Source organism: Malaya genurostris, chromosome 2 (genome assembly GCF_030247185.1).
Source record: "Malaya genurostris strain Urasoe2022 chromosome 2, Malgen_1.1, whole genome shotgun sequence".
NCBI classification, from domain to species: domain Eukaryota; kingdom Metazoa; phylum Arthropoda; class Insecta; order Diptera; family Culicidae; genus Malaya; species Malaya genurostris.
The window spans coordinates 314,341,816-314,362,718 of NC_080571.1; the positions used below are offsets into that span (position 1 = coordinate 314,341,816).

The 20,903-nt window shown below is 35.9% G+C and overlaps 1 protein-coding gene across 2 annotated transcripts in view; it reads right to left on the reverse strand.

The window, feature by feature from the left end:
- The window catches only part of LOC131431165 (serine-rich adhesin for platelets), a 242,193-nt gene that overhangs the window by 212,464 nt on the left and 8,826 nt on the right, over positions 1–20,903 (reverse strand). For both annotated transcript variants that reach the window (XM_058596719.1, XM_058596718.1), the window contains exon 2: positions 6,083–7,349. The gene's annotated coding sequence lies outside the window, so the exon portion shown is untranslated. The remainder of the gene's footprint in view (positions 1–6,082; positions 7,350–20,903) is intronic.

Genomic DNA, 20,903 nt, shown 5'->3' on the forward strand with positions numbered 1-20,903 from the left:
AAATTGAGTGATGAGTATTAAAACCTTCAATTTTAAGGGTGTGTTCTTATGTAAAAAGAATGTTCTTATGTGTTCACGATGTAAAAAGGAGCAAATATTTTGAAACTATTCAAGTTCTAGTTTGTAAAATTTGTTGATTATTTGTCGAACAGATGGACGAGCAGATTTTATTTAATTTATATTCAAATGAAGTGCCTTACAATCCCACATGATCCTATTTAATTTCATCGAGTCATCTTCCGTGTCTGGATCAGAGATGCCAGACCTGCAGATTTGTTTGTAAATCAGCAGATTTACAAAATAAGCTGCAGACATGTTTCAGTTGTAGGCTTTTGAAAATCACGTTTTTTGCAAACGTTTGTAAAAATTTATAGACTTTTGAAATTTCCGCGGTCTTTTTTTTGTTACTATACCAATTCCTTACATCATTCTTTGAAGAAAGCTTGGAGTCCGCAGACTTTTTCCAAGTTTACAGACTTCTTCAACCCTGAGCATAAAAATTTAAATTCGTCATTGGGAGTGACGATGCAACAACAGAAAAATCTTCTTTGTAGCGGTCAAAAACTTTAAAATTTATCTTACATAAATTTCTCAGAGATGACTAGGACGATTTGAACAAATGTAAGAATGGATTCTAATGAAAGGTCTTATGGATTCATAGACTTGTATGCTACTTTAACCGAATCCGGCTTCCGATTTCGGAACAAGTCCGGAAGAAGCAGGTCAGAACTCCAAAATGAAATAATGTATATATGGTGTATAATAATGGATCTAGACTTCATCAACATTAACTAACTGACACCATCATTATCAGCATAGGCGGACATGTTTCCGAAGTGTGCTCGCGTTCATCGTTTTAATCCTGAGTATGCAAGTGCGGCATGCAGCGGCAGGACATCTTTTTCATTCGCAGAATCTTGCTAAAACTATGATTATGTTGCTCAGTACTAATCTTCGTGGCATTTTCTGGCCATCTAGTACCATTTCCTTTAATTTTGACATTGACTGTAATCAATGTGAAAACCGACTTTTGAGCTTTGAAAAAAATTCGATTGCAGAAAGAAGCGGGTTATCTAAAACTAGTTGGTAAAATCTTCTAATTAACAGATCTTGTTAGTTGATGGCCAAAAACCTCATTTCTGTTCTTGATTCCGGAAATTGTGGTTAAAAATCCTAAAATGAAAATTACTTTATTCTGATTTCGGGAGGAGACAGGGCCCCTTGACCCCCCCCCCCCTCTAGGTACGTGCCTGTAGTCGTTGAATCCCCGAAATATAAAAGCGGCGCACTAAGCACATACCCAATAAACGTATACCTTTCAGGATGTTGAAAATTTCGACTAGCGAACTTTGGCCGAAAATGTCAAGCGACAATTGGTTGTAGAGTGAAGATCCAATGAACAAATATATATAAATCCATTTTAAACTTGTACCTTCTATCGTTTCCCAATAAAAGACGGACTGAAAAATGACTGATTACTGACCACATTAGGAACTTTCTCAAATTCCGGAAATCGTTCCGACAATTACTCTGTTTGTGAGGCATTACCACAAAGACGAAATTACAACATTAAACCACACCGGCCGTGTGCCGATTTTAAAATGTACGGCTTTCTATTCAGCCAAGTTTCTTTATAAATAATATTTCATCCCATCTACAGTAATTCTCTGGCAGGACGATACCTCTGGATTCTTGAAGATTAATAATTATTACGGTTTTCTTGAGTTCATTTTTTCGTAAGTTTTCATTTTTGCTAATCAAACATTTTCTGGCTTTTTTGATGAGTGCAAAATTTCACTCCGCCTGTATATCTCGTCCGAGACAGTGGACTCAATAAACTGTTTGCGACCGGGACGACAGAAAAAAAACAACAACAAACAACAAGACGACCTCGGAGTGAGTAAGCCTAATGAACAAGAGATGGGAGTGCATCTCGATTAGAAGCATTTGTATTTGCTTCAATTGAATACAACTATTAATGTTGTATACATACAAGTCGTAAAGTGGTGCGAAACTTTCGAATTGGCAAACGATAGCAACATTGTGTAAGTGGAGCATAAAAACGTAAAGCGTCACTTATACCATCATATCTCTGGAACCAAAATTCACAACCATTTGATCTTTGAACTTGATCAATAGCCCGACAGTAGCTTTCAAACGAGCTCAAGTTTGTTAAAATCGGTTCAGCCATCTCTGAGAAAATTGAGCGCGTATAAATATCTTCTAAAAGTGTGCACACACACACACACACACACACACACACACACACACACACACACACACACACACACACACACACACACACACACACACACACACACACACACACACACACACACACACACACATGGTTCCTGAATCCTGATTTAAAATTTAGATTATGGTGTAGATAAATAAATAATGCAAAAAAGTACTAAGCAAGTTGTAAACATTGGATAAATTCCGCAAATCGGTCTTTTTTCTGAATCCAAAAGTGTGAAAGAAACATGTTTTATTCGAATTCACCTTCTCCAGTTGTGTTTGTTACATTGCTCACTTGTCTTTTTTTTTAAAGACGGATATTTTTGACGAAAATTTTGAAAACATATTAAATGTTCTTTCTTTTTTGTGGAACCCTTTTTCTTTTACTTTGAATCAAAAAATGTTCAAATTTAAAAAAAACCTTGTGACTTTACATCTTATAAGATGCACATAAATGGAGCATAACAGTTCACGTAAATTTACGTACAAAAACATGAAATGTGGTCGATCTGTGTCTGTCACTACACTCTAAATCTGTGTCTGTCACTATACTCTAAAATTTTTAGAATTTTAAAGGTGACTTAATACCTCATACGATATAATTCATAAAGACCTAATTTGTCAAATGACGGAAAATTTTATTTGTGATGAACTAATGTTAGATGAGCTTGAATTTTACTGGTTTCGACTGTAACTTGCGTTTTACTAGCAGGTTCGACTGTATAGATTTAAATGCACCTTTTACCAGCCAAGCAGATGCATGCTTCTGTGGCTCAGTCGATAAACAGACGTACTTGCGATCCAATAATTCTCGGTTCAAGTCGCGGCGGTTGCTATTAGTGATTTTTTTTATTTCAATGAATTTCATGTCATGGAGTCATAGACACAATATTAAATGTTCTTCAACATAAATTTGCGTGACGCTCCATTTATGTGCATCTAATAAGATGTAAAATCACAGGGTTTTTTAAGTGTGTACCTCGTGACGCTAGTGATGAAATATAAAAAAATTTAAAATATAGTAGAATTGAATACAGACCTTTTTTTTTCTTTTTGATCGATTTAGTATATTCCACTAACCGTTCAAAAAGTAATTTTTGATGCAATATTGTGTGATAGAAAAATTTCATGATATGTAAAAAAAATTTTGATAGCCATAGCGGCAGTGTTGGTGATTGTCGAATAAAACGAAAATGAGCGACCGTTTGTTGCTTCAGAGCGAAACCCCACAGTAGCATGCTAACCCGTGATGCTCAGACGGCTCTTCGAGAGAAAATCGCTCTCGCACTGGTGTCCATGCTACGTTAAATGAAGCATGTCGGTTTTTTGTTGCTGTGATGATATCCGTCTCTCTTTGATGGCACTGATTGAATGGTGTTAAGAGTTGGTAAAGAGCGTTCGTTGATACGATAAAAGCCGTCCTTGGATAGCGGCGACTTGAACCGAGAATCATTGTATCATCAAAACGTTCGTTAATCGACTGAGCCAAAAAAGCCAACACATCTGATTAGCTGGGAAATGGTGCATATAAATTCAGTCCTTCATACTTGCTGGCCGGAAGCAAATTACAGTAGTAACCAATAAAAAACCTTCTAATCCAATAACAATAATAATAAGACATTACAAATGGATTTTTACGTCATTTCACAAATTAGGTCTTAATGAATAGCTTCGTATGTTGAGTTAGTTCACCGGTAAAATTAATTTTTTGTGTACAGCAAAATTGTTGTGAATCGCTCGAAACAAGAATGAATAGTAAGAAGGAGGGCCGCCGAGAAAAAATTCGGGCCCGAAGCGATTACAACATGCCGGGCCACTGAACACGAGAATTAAAAAAAACATTTTGAGCATGGGAATATCATCGAATCAAGATATTTTCAAATACATTATTCAAACAAAATAATTCTCAAGCCAATTTTGTATCGATTTTTGATATTTTGTTTATTTTTATGAAGAATTTAAAAATAATTTTGAATCTTCGAATTTCCGGTCCCTAAAAAAGTCCAGGCCCGGGGGGATTCTTCCCTTTCCCCCTCCGCTTTTGGCAACCCTGGTAAGAAGACCATGCTGAAAATGGATACATTAAAAAGACAAATGTTTTTGACGTTTCCGCTGTTGTTATGAACTACTTGCCGTTTGCTGTTGCATGTACACTCAAACTTATTTTTATACGGGGATTCCCTCTTATAAAAATCGCACAAAAAACGCATCATTTCAAAAATTCGCATGGAAACCCGCATAACATTGAAAATGCGCATAAAAACCGCATAATTTGTTAAATTTCCATAATATCAACCTCACAAGTTTTAAAATTCGCCTAGAAAACTTTAAACTAAAGAAAACAAATTACTGTTGCATATGTGTTAAAAATTCATGAAACGTCGAGATTTGGGTTATCTCGAAAAAAACAATCTTTTGAAAACTATGGAAGTCCTGACGAGTTACTTTAAAAATTTTTTTCAAGATAACACTAAATCTCAACGTTTCGTGCATTTCGTAGGCAAATTAAAATATTTTTAAAATTCGCATAAAATCCGAAAAACTTTGAAAATTCGTATAAAAATACTGCAAAACTTTAACAATTTGCATTAAAAAACAGAATCAAAAATCGCATAAAAAATTACTTGAGTGTATTTATATTCGCTACATGGTGCCACAATTCTTTCAGACGATTCGAGATGCGGACCTAAAATTGTGCATTTTCTTCTGTGTGAAAAATACAGGGTATTAAAATGGGAGATATTTGGGTATTTGGTATTTGAGTCGAAAATATAGTATATACTGTAAAATTAAGTACGGATTCGAGCGTTATTCATGACATGACTTATTTTTAGTGCAGACTTTTTAAACCATAGCTTCATAAATTTAAAGATTACTAATGCAATTTTATATTACAATCCCCTTTCACTGTCTGGGAAGCTACGTCAAACATTTTTGACACGTTGGATGTGACAGTTTTGTTTAGTTTATTCGGTTTGCAAAAACTTTTAACCTTTCTGCAAAAATCACAATTCGCTGATTCGTCAAACCGCAGATGTTTCGGTTCCCATAGCTGCACCACCGGACTACTGCGAGAGAGTTTTGACGCTGGATAATAACTGCCATGAAATCAAGTAGCATTTCCGGGAAACGCCGAACCACTGCCATAGAAATGTCCACATCGGGATTAGCATCGTTGTGTCGGTCCACAACAAGCGAACTGGGAACAAGTTGAAAAGCTGTTGTTGGTAAAAACAAACGTAAAAAAGTTTGTTCAAGTGAAACTCATTCTGAGTACGGATGACAACGATGGGAAATGGAGCTTTGTTCAAACAAACGAATTTGGTGATGGGTTGGTTGAATAATGTTCATTCAAGCTCTAAGGGCACTTTTCAGGTTGTTTGTGATTCGGTGTACAGGGAAAACATTCCCCGCCGTACCACATCTCAACAGGTCCGGAATCGAAAAGCTAGCCACAAGTTTTGTCTTGTTTTGTTTTTTTTTATTGTGATAATAAAAAAAAATTGTTCCTTTCTTGGAGATGGTTCGTTTAATAATTTTCGTTTGTCATTTAAAACTGAATCTGATCTAAAAATGTTTCAGTCCTCTATTGAATATCGGATTTTAGAAGTAAATCCCACAGACAGAAATGAAAAATAAGCTTCAAAAATCATATCGCATGAAAAATTGCGCTTTGACCAATACTCTCATAAATTGTCCTAATGGTATCGGAAAATTTATGTTAACATATGCGCTTACAGATGCTTCTTAGGCTATATTATTCATTGTGGCTACGTTGCTGTGAAGTATCATGCGCCCGCAGAGAATAAGATAATATGAAAAAAGAAAGAAATATAAAAACCTGCTATAAAATCCTATGTATGATGAATGCGCTGTCCCGATACAACTTCACTCATTACGATGTTGCGGCGTACTCTTCATCATTTCCACATGCTACGGAGAAGGTAATGCTGCTAAGGATCTCTTGATGCGTAATGTTTCTTCTATCTTCACTTCTTTTTTTTTACAACCAACACCGCACTCGCTCTTTCCTGGTTTGAAAACTCCGGATAACTTTTGCTGCCGTTCTTCCACACAAATACCCTCACATCCCGTTAGTTTACTAAACCAAATTCAACTGGTGGAATTTCTTTTCTCGCTTGTCGTTCACTCCATTTTTTTCTTCACTGGGTGCACTTTTCCCACTTTCTCGCTCCTGGTTACAGTTTCACATAACTTTTCCTTACACCTTCACAAGCACTGATACCCCATTTCCTGCTGCTCTCCGGAATCAACAAAGTGTCGGATGGAGTCACAAATGTGTCTTTTATGTCATTAGCTGCTGTTTTTTCAGACCTGGTCTAGTTTTGCTGTGGCAACCGCTATTGGATTTGTACTTCGACTGCGAGATGTGTACTACGAACCATGCTACTAACGACAAAACATCCCTTCTAATACGCTCCACTCACATCAGAGCACTTTTTCATTCTTCACCGCGAACTTTCTCTGTTCCACCAGAGTTGGTTACCACACTGTTTTACGCGCTTATGTCACTTGAACACATGATGCCTTTGATGCAGAGCACAGCGAAGCGTAGGTGTAATTTATGATGGAAATCTCAAAGATTTATCGCCTTAATTCTTGCGTTTGTATAAGTTTTGCAGAATATGCTGGAAAAACTGCCGGTTTGCAGACACACCCAGTGTCAGAGTCAACTTGCGTGCACCTTGAAGACTCATACCCTCCGGCCACCAACAGATGGCAGTACATATCCTTTCGAGTTCTTTCGCACTAGCGCGGCTCGCAAGTCCTTTCACCTGCTGAGATGGCAAGGACTCACCGGTGCTCGGACGTAGATTCACCCGTTCCGGACGTGCTACAAAGATGTTTCATCTATCGTAGCGGTGTAAAGGTGCAATTTTTTATAGCTTTAGCACCTTACCTCCTACTAAGGACGGTGAACACGTACATCAGCACACGTGGCTTCGCGTACAGCTGTGCAGAGAATGGGGCACGATTTGGCACGGCGTTTCTGTATCAACCACGCTCTCAACTATTTCCGTTGCAAATACTGAGACTTCATTAGGTATGTATTCTTCTTCTTTCCACTAGTCTGTCGGTTGGAGCGCCTAGAGGGAAAGATAAAAGGAAAAAAGTTTTAGATGTGGTTCTGTTTTAGATCTCGCATTGAGTTTTGGTTAGCATGACAGTGTCAGCAAGTAGGCACATACTGATTATTTCATATCATTCCATTTGAGGTACTAGGGAAGGTGAAAATAAGCTTCCATGACCGCCAAAATGCGCTTTAATCGCTGAAAAAGATTACGCTCATTCGTATTTACGCAGACATGTCCAAATTCAGCACGATACAGTTTTTTTTTACTTCGACAGCCGATTTTTGCTTGGGTGTTTGGCATCATATTCATATGCAACATGTAAGCAAAACCTGTTTTAATCCGCCTAGTGGTGTAATTATGCCTTTCTCATATTACTAATATTTTCAGAAATATCACCAGAAGATTTTGTGACGAAATATTTTTTCAATCTTGAATAAAATAAGAAACTTTCTTTGGGTATAAACTAACATAACCTTTTCAAATTGTAAACAGTTGTGTCAAGTTGATAGGAATTTTTCTTTATTTTGCATCGCCGCATTAAATGATTAAACACACCCTTTACCCTATAGTTCTGGAACCAGAAACCGAACCCGGATGAAATTAAACAGCAACCTATAAGACTGTAGGAACTTTTATTTGAGCCTGTTTGTGGAAATCGATCAAATCATCTCTGTGAAAATTGAATGAGTCTCGTTTTGAACTTTTTGACTACTACTTCTGGTACTTCTGGAACCAGGAACTTGGAACCAGTATAACGAAAGTCGGTTCTTTTAGTAAGTAACTAATATAGTCTACAAATTGAATTAGTTTCAAGCCAAATCTAGAAGCATTTTACCCTTCGCCGCTCTAAATGACGGTGTGAAATTCAATAGCAACCTACAGGATTACGAGATTTTTTTATGAGTGACATTATTTGACACATACCCACATACATTGCTCAGCTCGATGAACTGTGTCGAATTATATAGAACACTTAGCCCTTCGGGTCAATTTTCACTGGTCAATTTTTCAAGTGATTGTATAAACTTTCTTTATGATAAAAGGCAATAAGTGCACTTTTATTGAAAAGCATCTTTATCATGATCTTGTAATAACACTAACAAGTAGGTACAAATTGAATAAAAGGATTAGAAATTTACATATTTTTCACCTGAAAAATATAAATTTTAATGTGGCAACCCTACACGCTATACGAAATTGAACAAAGCACGCTGTGAATGGAGCAAAGCCGCACGTACCGTCGCGTACCAGTTTTGTATTGTCATTTTTTTCGACTATAGAAGTTTTAACATTGTTGTCATTCACCTCTTCGGGCCAGAAAAGTTTTCTGACCCTACGTGCGGGGTTGGGAATCGAACCCAGGTGGGCAACGTGAAAGGCACCGACTTACCCATCACGCTATACCCGTTCTCCTGCATCATCATTTTGAATTTGAATGTTTTGACACTCATCGTCCTATAATTTCGGAACCGGAAGTCGGATCAGGATGAAATAGCAAGACAATGAAAGCTTTAATTTCCGTTTTTGGAAATTTTCTTCACTGTTACCGGTGTTTTCGGATGCGGAAACCGGGAACTAGTAGTCCCAAAGTAGTTTTATATAATCACTAACTGATAAGATCCGTCAACTAGATCAATTTAGCAGTCTTATAAAAATGTGCACGTCGTTTCGCCATCGCTTGTGGAAAAATACTCATGAAATTGAAAATTTTCACCAATCGCACTGTAATACCGGAACCGGAAGTCGGATCTGGATCAACTTTTCGGGGACTTTTTTAGGAATTTCAAGACCTTTTATTTGCTTCTTAGTTTGTGAAAATTGGTCAAGAAATTTCCGAGAAAATTGATTGCATATTTTTTCATAAATTTTCACATATTTCCTTGTAATTCCGGAACCGGAAGTGGGATCTAAATAAAACTCAGGATAATTGTATAAAGCTATAAGACCTTTCATTTAAATCTAAGTTTGTGAACATCGGCTCAGCCATCTTTGAGAAACGTATGTGACTATTTTTTTAATTTTTTGGTGCATATCACCCTGTAATTCCGGAACCGGAAGTCGGATCCATATGAAACTCAGGAACTTTGTATGGGGCCTCAAGACTTTTCTTTTGAATTCAAGTTTGTCACACACACACACACACACACACACACAGACATTTTGTGATCTCGGTTCAAAAGTCGGTTTTCACAGTGATTGCATAACCTTTTTAAATGAGAAAGGCAAAAAGAGTTTCGTTATTTTAACGCATAAAAACGGGGTCAGAGTTCCTGCAAATTACACCGGAAAATATTGATTTCCCTATGAAGCAATCACACCGAACAATGTCTGAACGGTACTTTGATGCGAACTAGTAGATGCCACAAATATGTCTGGGTGCGAGTCACTTCGCTGAAAGCCATTTCGCCGAAAGTCGTTTCGCCGAAAGTCGTTTCGAAAGAAGTGGCCTTGCATACAAACCTGTAACCGGATTGATTGCCCGGTCTACTCAAAGCTAGGTTTCTTTGCTTTAGTTAGGTCCGAACGAGCGGTAGCGAGGTCGGACAGCACACGAATCAAATCGATGTGGCGAAGCCGCATTAGATGTTTTTTCACTTAGTAAACGGAAAATATCACATACATTTGCTTGGTAAATACACCTATGCAATTGCTTTGATGCTTAGCGGCTAAAAGTCAACAAGTTTCCTTGGGTACTCCGCTCTGAAGTTCATGAATCAATTTTTATTGAAGAGTGCAAAAATCAATATTAATTCAAGAAGTTCAATTGTAGGTCAACAAAATGGGCGTTAACGTATTATCATTCATTTGTTTTTATTTTCAATCAATTCCAATTATAATATTAATACAATTGCAGAAATCGGCGAAATGACTCTTTCGGTGAAATGGCTTTCAGCGAAATGACTCTTTCGGCGAAATGGCTTTCGGCGAAATGACATTCGGCGAGGTGGCCCATTCGGCGAAATGACCCTTTCGGTGAAATGACTTTTGTCGGAACGGCTTTCGGCTAAATGGCTTTCTGCGAAATGACCCTGATCCATATGTCCTATGTTGCCCAAAATTCTGCAGATCTCGCCGTGGGATGTCGCGTATAGTAATTTCAAAACAAAAACACGAACGCGAGCGCACTACGGGAGCGTGTTTGGCTGCTAAGAATAAAATGACTACCCAACAAAGAACCATAAAGTACCAGTATAAATTATTTCTAATTCCGTAAAGCGGTAGTGCAAAAGTCAGAGTTTGAAGTTTTTCGATCTTGAAAAATCACCACAAAATCTCCGAAATTAGAATTTTTTTCTACGCCAAATGTCTTTAAGAAAAATATCGACAAAGGCATGGTTCAAGGGACTAGATGTGAGTAGGGATTTCATTCGTGTGATGTCCAGACTCATGTCCAATCATTACACGTTAGATGCACATCTCCTTCGAATTGGGCTCTCCGAGACTAATCATTGTGCTTACGGAGAAGGTTATCGGGATATTGATCATGTCGTTTGGACATGCGTGGAGTATCGTGATGTCAGATCTCAACTAATAAATTCTTTGCGTACCCAAGGTAGACTATCCAATATCCCAGTTCGAGACATTCTTGCTTGTCGTGACCTTTCATACATGAAACTTATTTATCATTTCATAAAGAAAATTGGAGTTTCAATTTAATAATGGCCCCTTTCAAGACTTAGTTCTGATCCCAGCTGCGTCCATGAGTTCAACCAATAGCTAAATTAGAATAAAAATAATGTAATGATACAAACAAACTCGAAACAGTGTATGAAATTATCAACAAAAGGTCTGAAAATAACAGCTTATTTTATAATTTATAGAAGTTAATCATTTGGTTCAAATAATATTTCCGAGTAGATTTCATAATTAATGACGAGTTACCTAAGATGATATTTAAGTAATAAGAGAATATGTTTTAATAAATTCAAAACGTTGTGACTATGTTAGAATTAAATTAAGATAAGAATATTATGTAAAAGTGATGCTACGGCGAAGAAAAACTTATGTAAACTGCCTTAAGAAATAAACGTATTTATGAAAAAAAAAAAAATGTCTTTAAGTTATATGAATTGTCGAGATCTGGTGTCTCGAACAAATTTTTTGAAGACGAATGTCCAATGGACCTGAGTCGATTTTATTCAATTTTTTTAAGATGACACCAGATCTCGACGTTTTATGCAATTCTAAGACATTAGACATCAAACAAAAATGTTCGATTTCGGAAATGTCAGATCGAAAATCTTCAAACTTTGACCGCCGAGTGGTATCTCTTACCTCTATCTGATTTAGCTTAAATTTTTGTTATTTTATGGCGTTTTTCATTGAAAAACACTGGTGGCGTGGATTGCTCTGGTTTTGCACTTTCGAGCAGAAATGGCAATGAAACACCGTCAGAATATTGCATTTCTGCTCGAAAGTGCAAAATCAGAGCAATCCACGCCACCAGTGTTTTTCAATGAAAAACGGCATTAAAAACAATCGATTGAATACAATCTTGTGTATTAATTTTACACTGCTTCTTGCAGAATTCATCGAATCAAACAGCGGCATAAAATTTAAATGACACAAGTTTTAGTTGACTGCCGTTAGAAGGATGGAAAACACCATGCTCCCGGACTTTTCGTCATAGATTTTGAATTTATTGCTGGCACACAAATTTGTCATCAGATTTAGACTCTACGATGTTTTATTGTATTATGATATTTTTCCCAATTTTTCAAAGTTCTGAACTTTGAAAAAAATCAATTGTTTTCAAAAATTGCAAAGAAAAAATTTCGAATATTTCTTTGTTATTTTCATACAATAAGTTCACGTTTATTGTATTATGTACGATATGCGAAAGTTTTATTCAAATATGGTTATTTGTTAAATAATGGCATGACGTTGTTGAAAATTTGACAAAAAAGTTTACATTTTACAATAACTTTCAGGAAAAATTTTTTTAAGCGTTTCTTTTAGAAAGTGATTTTAATGACCAAATAGCACCAAATTATCAACACTTGAACAAAAAATTTAAAAAAAATTTTGGGAGATTTTTACGGAATCCATTACTGATGATGATGATTATGCAGTAGATGATTATAATGATGTAGTAATAATAGAAAGTCTCGAGATTATTGCGAAGCGGCATCACTTGAAGCTACTTTTTATTTCATTGCAAATACATAAGAGCATTGCAACCATTGCTAAAGTCTACGATTGCGGGCTACAATTGCTTCCCCATTCACCTTATTCGTCTGATTTGGCTCCCTCGAATTATTTTTAGTTCACAAACCTGCAAAGATGGCTCATCAAAAAAAAAATCAGCTTGCACGAAATTATCATGGACTCTGCAATGGAGTATTTTGCTAGGCTTCCAGAGAATTGAATTTTGAACCAGATCAAGAGCTAAAAAAACACTATAATAATTATAATGACCAAAAAAGACTGGTTTAATTCAAAGTAAATCAATTAAAGGATTCAGAATAAAATTCTGAAAATGATCTTAGAGCGTCCACCCTGGTTTAGTACAAAAGAGTCGCACAGATTCTATTGTATCCTTGTATTAGTTAGTAAGTTAGTTTATAATTCTCCTGTCTTTCATGGTTAAGTAGCTTTAACAATTTTCCCTACAATAAAATCACAAAGTTGTGAAGGCAAATTATATCCTAATGGTAAAAACCAAATCATGTGAAAAACGGGTTTGAAGGCACCATATGTGACTAAAACGGAACTTAAATCTTAACAACCTAGAACTGATTCATATTCCAAAAATGTATAACCAACAAATCAAAGAGCCCAGACCCCAAACATTGAAATAAAAAAGGTTTTTTTACGAGTTCATTAGTCTGATTAACAGATATGTACACACTTAAAAAAATCGTATATTGATTTACATCTTCTGAGTCTAAAATGTTTGAAAATGGAGGTAGGACATATCTAGGCAAAGCCTTGGTATTACATTCCTTTTTGTGGAATTTAACCTTCTATTTCAACAGAATGGAAAATATTGGTGAGTTTTAAGGGATCGAGATGTTGAATTTCTTTCATGTTAAACAAGTTCTAGTGCATTTTCATTGACAAAGATTCATAATTGATACCGAATTCTGAGACTAGTTTGTCAAACATTAACGTGTTATCGGTGTAACATTTATCGCAAATATAAAGCACTTCATAACTCTTCCATTATGTGAAGTGAGGGAAGCATGCCCTATATTTCCTGGATTAAATTCACGGTCTTATATAATTTCCTTAATCTGGGTCCCCTCGCATATTTCAATTCCAAGCAATGTAAAGGTAGATTCGTTGGCAGAGGTGGGCGCATTAGATGGTGATATTTATGAAAGACCAAAATGCTTCAATGAATTTTCCAGTATTACTCGTCAGAAAACTCTCGAAAGTTGGCAAACTTTCACGGAGTATTGGCGAACTGGGACGATGGCTACACTCCATTATCCCTAGGTTATCGACGAAATCGTGGTTCATGGGAATGAACGTGAGTCGCGATTTCATTCGTGTTATTTCACAATTTGCGATGAAACGTTATAATTCAAGAAATTATCCTAGTCTCAAGTACTGTTAAGAAATCATCTCGTCATCTTAGAGTTAAAGCAGTGTATCTTATTAAATATAGCGGTAAATTAAAAAAAACTCTTCCATTATAACCTAATTGGACTCTTTCAAAGTTGATAACGTTGGTTGAAGTATTGGATCATCATTAGTCTTCTATCGCCCATGGCAATGGATATCGTGTTTGGAATCACAAGCATGTTCATATTGGCAGAGAAAGTTTGAATTATTAAAGAATTTCGAACCGTACATAACTTTCCAGATGAATTCGAACATAAAGACATTATTTGATAGAGTGAAAGAAGGGATTCATTCATTTATTCAATTATTGATTCGCGAAATATTTTCCCTTTGCTATTTATTGTCTCGATTTGCTCAGCGTGACTTTGAATGAAAAGAAGCTGGCAGACTTGGTAGCTTTCAGTTTTCCTTTTCAATTTGTTTCGTTATGAGAAGAATATTTCATCAATAACGGTAAGCCTTTTATCAATAATAAATGGGAAATAGATTGAAAAAGATTGATGGATGAAATAGCGAAGTAATATCCCCTGGAGGCAACCTAACGGCTCAACATAAACCTCTGAGCAGACGTAGAGTTTATAGAACACCTCATTGAGCATCGATTTGTGGCGATATTTTCTTACTTTTTAACTTAACTACAGTCTAGTTGTCGAAGTCGTACTGTTTCCCTGTCACGGTTTCGGAAATACAAGAAATAGTGGTAAAATACTCTGAAATTAACTCATACCAGTTTCTCACAGATGGCAGCACCAGTTTTTACAAACTTACGATTAAGTTGAAAGTCACCTTTGAACAATCGCAATGCAGTGCTCTGTGATTTTATCCACATCAAACTTCCTGATCCGAAATCATGATGTGAAAAGTAATAAACAATACTCATAAATTGTTCTTTTTGCACTTTGTAACCAAACCCTTGAATGTTTATATTCTGCAAGCGACCAGCAAGTTGTCACTCGTTTGCATCCGATACATAAGAAAGAATGTGACACCTCTAGAAATTTCCTTAAGGTGATACAAAAATTGTGTAAACTTTGCGTCTGCTAAGTTTCAATGACAGATCAATGAACTGATAAACCGAATAGTGAAGAAAACGAAATAACTGTGTGCTAAACCGTTTATTTTGTAACCAAAACCTTAAATGTTAAATACTCATTCAAATAACTGATCGTGGCCATACGATAGAGATCAAATCCAATGATCGATTTTATCATTTGTGCTCAGTAAACGGAAAAGTACCGCAAAAAATCGCTTTTTAGTTATACAGAACCCAATGTTTTAACGCTTAGTAGTTTACAAACTCAATAGGCTTTCGGTGAAAATTCGTTAAGAGAACACAGAAAAAAAATTTGGAAAGTTATATCAAGAAGGGATACTTAAATGAACACTGGGAAATCACTTTATCCGTTGTTTAAAATGGGCAATAGATGTATGATTCTACGTCAACAAAATGGACGTGAAAACTATCATCAAGTTGTGTGATAATGCCTTTCTATTGTCATTTAAATAACATTTTCTTCATTTAGATGAATTTTAAAGCAATTTAAAACAGATCAAATGTTTTCCAGATTTATTCGAAACAGTTCGCAAAAGTGTGCTTCAACGCTTTCGTCAATTTTTCGATAACATTCCCAGAAGCAAAAGTTTCAGCGAAAATACTCCGAGAAAATTGAGCTCTAAGCGGATTTGTCGGTTACGTCACTTATGAGATTATAACTGCAGAATCTGGAATGACCTCTGTTTGATCTTGACCTGACTTAATAGTCACTTTGAATTGAGCCTAAACTTGTTGAAATCGATTCTATCACCTTCCAGAAAATAACCAAATAAACAAAAATACGGTTTGTCAGTTATGTCACTCATGCCATTAAATCTACGGAACTTTAGTAGTCAGTCATTCGATCTTTGAACGTAATCAATGACACAATAGCAACTTTCCAACTAGCCTAAGATTGTAAAAATTAGTTTTGCAATTTCCGAGAAAATTTTGTAGTTATGACAAGCTAAATAAGGTGCTCTTCCATACATATATCAAGTATCTGATCGAATTGGTTCAAGGGACACGTTCCCCTGGTTATTTGCAGATTTGTGGCCTTTTATTCATCATGCAATCTGATTCATACAGAAAATGGTTCTTAGTTTGCCACTTAGAATCCAAATGGAATGTTTGAATTACTGCATGGGAAACTTATATTAAATACAGCGAAAATATGAATAGAAACATCAGATGCCTGGTAAATACATATTTACGTGAATAAACCGATATCACAGATCAGATTTAAGCTTTTAAATTTGAGATCCTTGCGAGATAGCTTGGCTTTTAAATGAGCACTTGAAAAACATGATTCTTTGATCACATTGCTTATTTAAAGCAAATTGTGATGAAATTAAAATTCAATTCGCTCAGTTCATCACCACAACGCAATTCAAATCTCAACAAAACTCTACGTTACAGCTCCAAAATAACCCGTTTGAGTCTCTTTCGTCCACTCAGCCGTTATTCATTGAATAATATTCGTTATGGAATTGGATATGGATCTTTTAGTTTGAACAATGATTTGACCAGTTTTGGATTAACTGCTGCCAAATTAGACCTTGGTTAGCTTTCATTCGATTCGAACATGCTAACCAGATTAGATTATAGGATTCACAATTAAAATCGCAATTAAATTTTATTGATACCTAATCATCAATTGTCCATAATCCAATGGGTTAGTTGCCGAGTATTGAACTTCTAACACAATATAATAAATTCACATTATTTACGGGTTTACATCGGGTCGTAGATCATTTTTCAATATCCTGCTGCATTGCAGAGGAGAGTGCTCTCACGTTTCATCATGCTCCCGGTAAAACAATATCCACTGAAAAAAGCTAAACCCATTCGTCTCAAAAAAAAACCCCCGAAAGCAAAATAAGCAGTTCTCGTGGAGTAACAAATTTTTACTTTCATTGCTGCTATAACCGTTAAGATAGCTTTGCAGTGTCTTTTCTTTCCACGGCGTGTTCCTAATCAGCAATATGTATGCTGATAAAAAAATACAAGGTGAAGACGTAATCTGCTCCTTATTTTCAACCGTGCGAATGGAGTTCACTGTTTTGCTTTCGGTTCGAGAGCGAAACGAGAGAAACACACGGAGCCGAGAATACGAAGCGATGTGCACCAAATTGCTTCATGTTCGAATAGACTGAAAATTGAGTTAAGTATATTTCAATTTTTAATCATGTACTTTACTTTAACGCATCGTTGTTTCGGATTATTTCAATGTGACGTCGCACAGTGGATGAAAATGGTAAATCGGGATCCTATTGAATGGGGTGTGGACTGTTGGGCGACGGATGCGAAAAATTATTTGATTGAAAATATTTGTGTTTCTAAAATAAAGTTACAATAAATTTTAGTTTAGTATGTGATTGACAAGTATTGTTTTGAAAATACTGTAAAATTTTCGATAAGAGATTATGTTGAGTTAAGTTTAAACATTCTAGTTTTATAATACGACATACTTGTTCTAATGCAAAGTGGGTACAAAAAAGGATCACAATCACTACTCACTCAATCATCCGATAGAAACCAAAGGATGTATGATATTGTACACCTGGACGTTGTATGTGACATACCACTTCGTGACTATTTATTCAGTAATGGCAAGATGCTAAATCCAGCCAAAATTGATCGAAACGGTTGGGTGGCTTAAGTAAAATTACAGGTGTTTTTTTTTCAAACATTCCTGCACTTAACAAAACTTAACTCAATAAAATATTTTTGAAATATTTCATTATAACAAAAAAATACAAAAGAAAAAATATGATTATTTAAAAATGTTAGAAGCTACGGGCTCCCTAGACTATTAAATATTTTCAAATTTTGCACACACTTTTTACAAATCGTAGTTTTGACTTTAACCAACCATCAAAAATTAAAAAAAAAATCAAACAGAAACGTTGGGGTCTAGAAAAACTTCTCCTCTATCTATGCTGCTTTGATTTGTTGACATCTGATTAGTGTGCGCTGAGATACAATGGACCCCGCAAATCGTGATTTTTAAGAAGCGTTATCAAAAATACCTCTTCATTGACTCGTTTCTCATTATTTTTACACGTATAAATTACAAAATGTAGTTTGAATGATGCTTAGTATTATTCATCGTACATCGTAATTGTTTTTTTTTAAGTTCTTATATTATCAGTTATCTCGAGTTTTTTTAACGAATTGCTGCTACCAGGAATTTACTATTGTAATTCACGAAAATTCTTATGAAGCGAACTTCAAAAACTATTCATACGATAAACAGGAAGATACTTTGCCAGAATAAAAAAATTTCCCCAGTTACGAGGATTTCTTGTTTTGTCTTAGAAATGCATGAAACGTCGAGATCTGGTGTTATCCCGAAATTTTTTTCAAGTCAACTCTCTGACACAGTTCAAGACATCATTTTGGTCCTTCCAAAAGCTCAGTAAATTTTTCTTCCTGAAACGATTAGGTTTTGCACGTTTTGTCGAGGGTTGGTCAGGATAGAGCCATGGTTTCCAGCGCATAGGATTCTAAAAAGAATCCATCACTCATCTCTCGTCACGATCCGGTGCTGAAGACCTATTGTCCACCTGACTCATTTTGTTCTCCGGTTACACTGGAACCGAAACAAAGGAGGGAGAAACCGAACACGGCATCGAAAAGAAGAAGAATGAAAGTTTTTTTTCGTCTAGTAGTTTTCCATCATGAAGCACAATAGTGTTTGTCGATCACCGCGTTTTTATTCATAACTCGTGTTTGAAGAATCAGTCGTTCGCTAAAACTATTCGTGAGTTTAAAAATCATTTCAAATTAAAGCTGAAGAGGGCGGTACCATCGCGTAATAATGTGAAAATGTGGGCGAAAATTTTTGTAAAAACAGGTTCTGTGAGCAAAATAAAACCTCCGTGCCACGTCAGGACTGTCCGGACACCAGAGAATGTTTAACGAGTTCGATTCGCTTTTGTGAAGAGTCCCGCGCGTTCAGGTGAGAAACATGCGGATTCTCCTCAAATTTCTCGTCGTTCTTTCCATCCTAATGGTCAAGGACGATCTGTCGTTACATCCATATAGGATCGTCATCACCAAGCAGTTAAAACCGGCGGATCATGGAACAAGTTTATCATTCGCGAACAAGTCGCTCTAAATGCTTGGCCGTGGTGAGATTTCTCTATGCGACATAATCATGAGCGAAGTCCACTTCCACCTGAACGCCAAATTATCGTTATTATGCCGAGACGAATCCGTTAATGGTTTTGCAGAAGCCGCTACATTATTGTAAAATGTTTTTTGACCTCGTGAATAGTTGTAGCGTACGATTGATTGTTCAAAAATGAGTTATAAATAAAAACAACACTCCTGTGCTCCATGATGGAAAATTACTAGACGAAAATAAACCTCCATTTTTCTACTCTCTGATGCCGTGTACGGTTTCTTCCTTCCTTGTTTGGAATCATGATTATGAGTATACAACAAACAACAGTCTGGAGTAGACTGAACAATAAAGACTGTCCCATAAAGTATGGACGCAACCAAAAACCGCTGCCATTTCGCAATGGTTCAGAATCTGTCAATTTTTATGGCTGCGTCCTGTTGTTTACACTCTTCTCTAACCACTTGTGCAGTTGTTTATTCGTTTTCATTAGTTTGTTTCGAAATGCGTGGACTTTCAGCGTGGACAACGTCGAAAAATTGTGTACAAATGGTGCAAAGAACGCGAACTGTCACTGTATCTTTCTCAGTAACCTACAGATTGATGGCTATCCCATTTTATTTAACTTTTTCGGATTATTTTGTAATTATTGAGAAAAAAATTCAAAAATTTTTTTCAGTGTATATTTTTTTAGAGTGCCCAATCGATTCCCTTCAACTTCTTCCTGAACGCCATTTGTGCACAATTAACGGTTTCTGAGTTACAACGATTTGAAAAAGGCAATTTTGGCGAAAAGGAAAAATACATACGAATCAGTCGTGAGTCGGATTGACCTCTCCATCGGTTCAAAACCTATGGTTTGCCATACTGAAGCCATGTGCAAAGTTTCATGCAAATCGGAGAAGGTCGAGTCTGATGATCTGCTAAGCATTTCTGGAATTGCTCTATACTCTCATTCCTCCTTCCGTTATTTTGCTAAGCACTTGATGTAAACATAACAAAAACATTTCATTTGACACCTTTTTTTCTACACATAGGTCAAAATATGCTTTATGGAATTGTATGGATCTGAGTTATCGATAAAATATCAACTCAAAAGAGAGAATTTTGCAAAAGTATTGCTCACCTTCATTGGAAGTATCTTCTTAGAATATTATTGTTTTTTTTCACTCACTTCAACACTTCAACACGTTTTTATCATCTTTACCTATAAATCTTTTATCTTTACCGATAAATTTATCTTCTTTTAATAGAAATCCATTGAGAAACTCTAATTAGTGCTTTCGAAATTTCTCATTATTTCGCGATATAAAATTTGAAGATGTACCTTAGTATTGGTATTGGACACTCTTTTATGTTGGCAGTGCTGCCATAGATAATTTGAAAAAAAATTAAATGTACCAAAAATGGATTCCGTTATGATTTGTCACATTTGGATATAAGGAGTGTATCGAAAAGTAGATAGCAACATTGATAATTGAATAAAAAAAACGTGTTTAATCCACCTAGCAGTGAGATGATATCTTTTTTTATCAATCCGCATGTGTTTTTTGCATGAATATTCTTCGGTGTTTAAGTTTTCATGACATTATTTTAATGACCGTCGTTTTAAGCGACAATTTAAGATTTTAATCACTCATTACTCTGTACAGGGTCCGGCACTCGAAGTGTAACCAATTAAAAAGGCCATAAATTCAGTTTGGAAAATTACTTTTACTTAATTCAAAGTACAAAATGTGTAAAAATAATACAAAATTTAGAATCAATTCACTTTTGCTCGATATGACCACCTTTTGCCTTGACTTGATGACTTGAGCGAGCGAAGGAGTTGCTT